Below are 8,665 nucleotides of genomic sequence, written 5' to 3'. Positions count from 1 at the left end.
AAACTATTAATAACTACAACAAAGTTGTAGGATATAAAATAAACCCACATAAATAATCACTGTTTCTATCCATTAACAATAAAAAGAAATTAAATTCAAAACAACTATAAACTGCATGAAATATTTGGGATCTACTTTCCAGGAAAACCCAGAAGCTATATGACTACAATTAAAATTTTTTTTTCATACAAAAAAGTAAGATCTTAGCCACTACAAAAATATGATTTCCTCAAGGGTAGGTTATCATAATAAAATTTACAATTCTATCTAAATTAATCTAGTTGTCTAGTACCATATCAATTAAATTAACAAAATATATTTTACAGAGCTAAAAATAAATTTGATATTGGCCTAGAAATAGAGGGATGGTTCAATGGAATATGTTGTTTTCCCAAGAATCATTATCAAATAACTGATCTTTTTGATAAACTTAAACTCTCTAATTTCTGGGATAACATTATTTGATATAAAATTGTTGGGAAAACTAAAAAAGAGTATGGCAGAAACTAGGCATAGACCAGTTTCTTATATCTCATAACAAGATAAGATCAAAATAGGTACATGGTGGAGATAAAAATGATGATATCATAAGCCAAATAAGAGAAGTAATAGTTTACCTGTCATAACATATGGAATTATGACTATAGACAAGAGAGTTTTGCATTATTAAATGCAAAATGAATAATCCTGATAAGGCCAATGATAACAAATATTATAATAAATCTCATCCCTTCCCTGAGATATCCACAAAGGAATGCCTAAAGCATCTTCAAACTCACATGTACTAAGCCTTTTTCTAATCAATATTTTTTTAAAATGACAGATTTATCTGTGAAAAACTTTTCACTGAGGTTGTTTAGAGACTTACATATATTCCTATTATCCCTTATAAGATCAACATTTCATTGTCATCATGTGATAATGATGTGGATATAAAATTTATGAAATCATAAAATAAGATTTTATCATATGAGAATGAGTTCTATTTGTTTCCTAGAAGGTAAGATGAAAGTAAATTTCCTTAGTCTTAAATTAGATATCACAAATTTTCTCATTTGATATGATTCTTTCTGTTCTTCAAGTGATCCCTAAGTAAGAACACATAGTTTCTGTCTCTGTCTCTCTCTCTCTCACACACTCTCTCATACAAACATGAAATTTATGTTGTTTATACATAAACATACATACACACGTGTGTACATATGTATGTAGATATCTATATAAAATGAATTCATACATATTGAGGTTAGAAAGAGGGGAGGAAGAGAGACAGAAAGGGAGAGAGGAGAGAATGAAATGTCTTAATTAAAGATAGATTAAAAGTTTATTTCTCTCCCATGTTATTTTCCTAACAACCTACTTGTTCAAATATTAACAATATTTACCATGATTTTCTTCCTTTGACTTTATTATGTACTGGTAGCCACAACTAAGCAATTAGATTCCTAATTTTTTAATTGTACTTATTTACTAATTAAGCACATGCAATTTTTTAAAAAAAATTTTTATTGGGTTGAGTGATTTGTCCAACATCTCATAGCTAGGCAATTATTAAGTGTCTGAGGCTGGATTTGAAAGGCTGGTACTCTATTCACTGCACCAACTAGCTGCCTACAAAGTCAATCTTTAAGAAGCATTTACAACAGGAGAGCTTTATTAATTATTTCATTAATGTTTTCTCTCTAAATCCCAACTTTCCTGAATTTTTTTTACATTTTAATTCCTGTAAAAGCATGTTCAGCATTTGCTTATTTTGAGCTGGTCTTACATTTTTTCATATTTTAACTTAAAATATATTTGTAATAATGCTTTCTTTTAACTATCTGAAATATGCCAGAAAAGTTATTATCCTAAACTAATTCCAAATTTTTAGACAATTCTAAACCCTTTAATTCCCTCCTTCATTTCATTTCTTCTTCTAAAACCCCATGAAATAAAACAGTGAAGAAATTCTCAAGTCATTGGTCTACATTTTCTTTTCTTTTCTTTTCTTTTCTTTTCTTTTCTTTTCTTTCTTTCTTTCTTTCTTTCTTTCTTTCTTTCTTTCTTTCTTTCTTTCTTTCTTCCTTCCTTCCTTCCTTCCTTCCTTCCTTCCTTCCTTCCTTCCTTCCTTCCTTTCTTTCCTTCTTTTCTTTCTTCTTTTTCTAATCTGGGGTATCCTAATCTCTGTTATGAACTTTCCATTTCCCTTTAAAATTAATTTTACATCCCATCATTTTCCTTTCGTTTTCCTCACTTAATCATTGAAGTGAATTTTTTTCCTTTCTCTTTGTTATGACATACCTTTGGTTTATTTATTCTGCAAGTGTACCATCTTCTCCCTTAATGCCTCTGTAAACTAGCCATAAATTACTTGAGAATAACTTTTCTCAGAGGTTTACTGTTAACCTTCTATTTTCGATCAGGAAATCCACAAAAATGTATGGTCATTCACTCTGAAGAGTCCCTTTATATATCAGTTCCAGGATAAATTATATTCTTTTCTTTTCAAAATGCTAGGTCTTTCTCTCCCACCAAGAATTTTTATGAAATAGTCACCTATAAGATTACCATTCATACTTAATTGCATAGACATTTTCTAACTATGTCACCCTGGGCAGATCACCTAACCTAGTTTGCCTCAATTTGCTCCTTTGCCAAATTAAACTGGGGAAAGAAATTGGAAACCATTATATTTTCAAAGAAAACCCCAAGGGAGAGACCAGAGTCAGACAAGACTGAAATGACTGAACAACATATAAGACATTATCCTACTTTCCAAGAGTATTTCAATTTCTCTTTATTTGTCATGAAACAATAGAAATGAAGGAACTAATTGCTATTTAATTGGTTCAGAAACAAAATATACAACTGAAAAATGAAGAAGTATTCTATCCCAGGAAGATCTTTTATCATGATCTCACTACTACTCTTTGTTTTATTTATTATTTCAATGGTTTTTTATACTCACTTTTATTAATTTATTCTTTTATTTTCAGAATTTCTAATTTACCATTTAATAGGGAATTTTAAATTTGCTCTTTTATTCACTTTTTAAGCTGCATGCCTATTTCATTCCTCTACTATGTTTTATTCATTTTCCTTAAAAAGACTTTGGTTATATCACATAAATTTTGATGTTTTCTTGTGATTTTCTTGCATGAAATTGCTCATTATTTCTATTATTTGCTTTTTGATCTACTCATTCTTTAAAATTATTTAAAATTATTAAAATATTTTAAATTATTTAAAAATATTAAAATTATTTAGCTTCCAATTAATTTTTAGTTGATTTTTTCTATGACCCTTTATTCCATGTAATTTTTATTATTTCATGCTCTGAAAAGGATGCATTTAATATTTCTGCCTTTTGGCATTTACTTTCAAGGTTTTTATGCCTTGGCATGTGGTTAATTTCTGTGTGGGTGCTATGTACTGGAAACAAAAATGATATATTCTTTTCTATTCCAATTAAGTTTTTTCCAGAGGTCTATCATATCTGTTTTTAAAAATTCTTTTCACCTTTTTAATGTTTGTCTTATTTATTTTGTAGTTAGATTTATCTAATTCTGAGAGACAGAATTTGAAGTCCCTCACTATTTTAGTTTTGCTATCTATATCTCCCTGTAATTCATTTAGTTTCTCCTCTAAGAATTTATATATCATACCACTTGGTGCATATAGGTTTAATAAAGATGTTATTTAATTGGCTATGGTGCCTTTTAGGAAGATGAGATTTTCTTCCTTATACCTTTTAATGAGAACTATTATTACCTTTGTTTTGTGTGGGATCATTTTTTCTATCTCTGACTTTTTAGATTTAGCTGCAGAACAATATACATGCACCAGTCTTTTACCTTTACCTTGTGCATATTTTTCTGCTTCAAATGTGTTTATTAGAAACAACATATTATAGGATCCTAATTTTTAATCCATTCTGATTTCTGCTTCCTTTATTTTTGCAAGGCAGTAGGGTTAAGTGGCTTGCCTAAGACCAAACAGCTAGGTAATTATTAAGTGCCTGAGGCTGGATTTGAACTCAGGTACTCCTGACTACAATGACCTATCCACTGTGTCATCTAGCCACCCCCTTCTGCTTCTTTTTTATGGGACAGCTCATTCCATTCACATTTAGAGTTAAGATTATACTATTTTTGTATTTCACTCCATATTATCTTCCCTTATTTATACTACTCTCTTTCCCTGCCCCTTAGACATTCTAACCTTGCTGCTGACTGTTGCATCTCAATCACCCATTTTTTTTCTGTCAGTCCTTTAGTCCTTGCCCTTTCTACCTCTCCTTTCTCTTGAACTTTTTTAAAACATTAATTCTAGTTTTCCTTTTCTTTCACCCTTCATTTTATCAGTCCTTTCTTCCCTATACATTTGTACCCCCACACACACTTCTCTGTAGAGCAGGGTAAATTTTTAAACAAATTGGTAACATATGTTAGTCCAGTTTTGGGTCAAATCTGCTGAGAGTCAGATTTACTCAATGTTCACCCACTATTTTCTTTCCCCCTAATATAATAGGTTTTTGTACTTCTTTTTGCAATGTTATTTATCCTCTAATGCATAACCTTCCCCTAGTAAAACTCTTCTTTTTATTCCTTGATTGTTTTAATCCAGTTTTGAGCCAAGAACCCCTTTGTCAAAATATGCTTCTTTTATCTGAACTAATAGAAGTATTCTTCTCAAGGACTGATTGATTGATTGCTTTAGAAAGAACATTATCTCATAATCACTTCTTACTGTAGTCTCTGACCAATTCCCCTCATCTGTTCCCATTCGAAGTATAGAGCTGACTAAAGACTTTTTTCTCCTGGATTTATTGTGATGGCTCAGGTTGGATCCCTTTCTCTGAGCAGCTTCCCTAATTGCAGCAATGCCAGTTCTGTTGGCCAGAAGACAATACCAGTTGCCCTTAAAACACCTGGATCTTCATATCCCAGACAGAGCAATTTACCTCTCCAAGCCATTACTGTAATTTCCAAATACAAAGTCTGGATAAAGCTCCAGCCAATAAAGCAATTTCTCCTGTTCTTCCTTCATTCGTTTCTTCATTCTACTTTCACTAAACTCATGATACACCTGACTCGGCTATTAGACTGACTTCAAATAACCTTTTCTCCCAGAAAAGGCCAAGATTCATCAGGGAAAAGAAGATCAGAACCTTGTCAGAAAATACAAGATGAGGATGGTGTTCTCTCAGGCTCAACTGGATGTACTCAACAGTAGTTATGTGGATCAAAAATACATCAGCCCACAGCAGATCCAAAATGTGGCTGAAAATTTGAACCTTACTTATTCACAATCAAGACCTGGTTTCAGAACCAGAGAATGAAGTCAAAGAGGTGACTGAAAGACAACATGGAGTGAAAGAATGGCAACAGTATGGTTCAGAATGGATCAACCACTGTGGGGAGTACATAAGCTTCTACTCTCCATTTCAAGACTTGGAATAACCAGTTCTAGAACAGTGGAGAGGACTCCTACCAGCACAAGTTTTTCATCACCCTACCTTTTCAATGACTTGGAGCATATCTCTGGATATAATACCAGTGAGGTCTACCCTGAGAAACCACAGACTACTATTGAGTTTTAATACACCTCTTCCCCCACACACACCATGAAATATCTCCCAAGCTACTCCATGAACATGTAGCTGAACCACAGGAAGTCAGAAGAGAATTATGACTACTAACAAAGCCAAAGATAGCTCTTAGATCCCAGTGGGTTACCTATATTCCAGTCATAATCTCAGTAGTTAATTTTTTTTTCTTCACCACTGATTTCTTTTCATACCTTTTTAATATCTGTTATGTGACTGTTAGGGTGGGTTGATTTATATGAGTAAAGGCCACTACCCTCTTTAGATTTTACTCACTGACTCCAGATTTAAGCATTTTTGGACTATATATGTGTGTGTGTGTGTGTGTGTGTGTGTGTGTGTGTGTGTGTGTATGTATATCTCCATAAGCTTCGCAGGAGGAAACTCATTACAATTTGATGAAAAAGTTTTGAAAAATTATATATTGGGAAAAGACAAAGGTGGTGGGATTTGTTGATCCCTCTGTGATTTTTTATTTTAGGGCTTGATAAAATTATGATTAAAGTTTATTGTCTTCTCGACTTTCATATTTAATATATTCTTTTAATAAACATAGATAAAAGCTCATGCTTCTGCCATCACTTTTAATATTCCCCAATTTATCTCTGTAAATATGTCTTGTTGCTTGTTCTTGCTCCTATTAGATTGTGAGCTCATGTGAGGGCAGAAACCATCTTTTACCCTTCTTTGTATTTGCTATGCTTAGCACAGTGCCTTGAAACATACGAGGCTTCCTAATAAATACTTGTTCATTTGAAAAAAGGTATAGTGCCTAAGATTATAAACATAAATTATGATTAATTTATATATCACACTCTCTTTCCCTTCTCGCTATAGAAATCCAATATTTTTGAGCTACAGTATCATGAAAATCAAAATTACTTTTATGAACAATTTATAGCCTGCTTCTCTAAGTAGACTCCCTCTAATTGTAACTAAAGTATCAAGTAAATCAAAATCACTTCATGGTCTATTTATAAGACCTTTCTTTTATCACCACAACCCTTGTTAATGTCAAGTAATCCAAACTATCTTCCTGATTTATTTATATACCTTCTAAGTACGTTCTTTATGTCTATATTCACTCTTTATGAGGTAAAGTATCAGCTAAAGCAGCATCACTTTCATGGTCTATCTATTCTCTTATCCTCACTCTTAGTATATTTCTTTAAACTATCTGAAGAGGAATAAAATTATCAAGGGTTTCTATAAAAGGATGTAGACAGTTTATTATTATGAGTATCATTTTCCCTCATTCCTTTTGTCTTTTTATGTATCTCTTGAGTTTTGTATGTGAAGTTTTTTGTTTTTCCGGTTTCACTAAACTCACGATACTCAAATAGAAAGTATATTGCTTTTAAATGTTGTGGTAAAGAAAAGCAGCAGTCTCAATTAAGCAACCAATTAACTAACCTTCTAGAGTTTTCCTGAACCAGCTTAAAATGTAATGGGAAAATATTTAGAAAAATAAATGAAAATTCTTATTGAATATATTACTGATGTCAATATCTATTTAAGTCATTATGCATCCTTCAAAAATCTTCATGCAGTCTTCAGTGAGTGGCACTATTTATATTTGAATTGAAAACCACACACCATCCAATCACTAATTCTATGTCAATCTTCATAGGTTGTGATATGGGCATATCAGTAGTGATATGGGGGTTGAGTGGTTACTGAACTTTCATCTTGGGCAAAATAGGAAGACAGTCTCAAAATAAGAGTAATTACAGTAATCATCACCAAACATTTAAATAAATGAATTAATTAAAAAGCAAGTAAGGCAATGGATAAGTGAAAATAAAGGAATTAAGTATAATAAAATAATTGATTTATGAAATTTATAAACATGCAAGTGAATAAATCACTGAATACATACAACAAAAAGTAAACAATTGCTAGACTGATAGTTAAAAATGGATAAGGCAGGCAGCAAAAAGGCAATTATTTTCATGGACATATTTGGTACTAAATATTCTATGAAGTGATGTTTCTAGATACTTTGAAATACATTATAAAAATGAATCTATTAAAATTATTATTTGCCGATATAGAAAGAAAATTTATTAATTGCAAATTACAGATAGTGTCATTCTTCATGTGTCCTTTATAGTTTATTTGGGTAGTTGTCATGGAAAAAATTTATTTACTCAAAGATATTTATGAATATTACTGTTATTGTATATAATGGTCTTTTGATTCTGCTCAGTTTATTCTTCATTATTTGGTCCTAGACTTTTCATGTTTTTCTAAATTCATCGAGTTCCTCAATTTTTATATTATCATGTCTCAATTATATCCCTGCAAATGATGAGCAACCCTGCAATTTCTATGTTTATTTTTCTTTATTGTCAAAAATAAAGCTGTTATAAACATTTTAGAACATATTACTTTCCATTTTCCCCTAATTATTTGTGGATCTAGAACAATTAAAGTTACTTCTGGATCAATTATTATAGATTGTTTAGTAACTCTTTGGGCATAATTAAGATTGCTCTATAAAATGTATCAATTCACAATTCAATCAACAATGAATTAATATCCCAAAATTTGTCACTTTCTCCCAACATTTTTGTCCTTGTGGCCATTCTTCCTCTTTTATTAATTTAATTTTTTGCAAAGCAATGGAGTTAAATGCCTTGTCCAACATCACATAGTCTGAGGCCACCTGATTCCAGGGTTGGTGATCTAGCCACTGCACCACCTAGCTGCCTTAATTCTTTCTTCATGAAGTAGATCATGATATCAAAAAGGTGCCCTGGCAAGCAAGCAAATTGAATTTAAATGGAGGGCTGTCCAGTCTCACTTTCTCATCAAGAGGCATATGGTTCCAAAAGACAAATGTTGATTGGGGATCAGTATAACAGCAATTGACCCTGAATGCAATGAGAGACTTTGACTTTTTATCTATGGTCTTTAGAAAGACTCAGTTTGACTTAGGTGATTATGGCAGATAAGAAAGAAGTGAAACCAAAAAAAATGACTTCTTGCGACTTAAAAAAATCAAGATGCAGAATCACTATGGTAGAGTAAGGGCAGGAATTCTCACAAGCTCTCCCCTAGATCACTCCAAAT

General features: G+C 31.7%; 1 pseudogene; it reads left to right on the top strand.

The window, feature by feature from the left end:
* The first annotated feature begins 1,005 nt into the window (after positions 1 to 1,005).
* Positions 1,006 to 5,965, top strand: LOC141498785 (homeobox protein NANOG-like; annotated as a pseudogene).
* The last annotated feature ends 2,700 nt before the right edge of the window (positions 5,966 to 8,665 follow it).

This window comes from Macrotis lagotis, chromosome X (genome assembly GCF_037893015.1).
Source record: "Macrotis lagotis isolate mMagLag1 chromosome X, bilby.v1.9.chrom.fasta, whole genome shotgun sequence".
NCBI lineage: Eukaryota > Metazoa > Chordata > Mammalia > Peramelemorphia > Peramelidae > Macrotis > Macrotis lagotis.
This window is presented reverse-complemented; position numbering and strand designations above follow the sequence as displayed.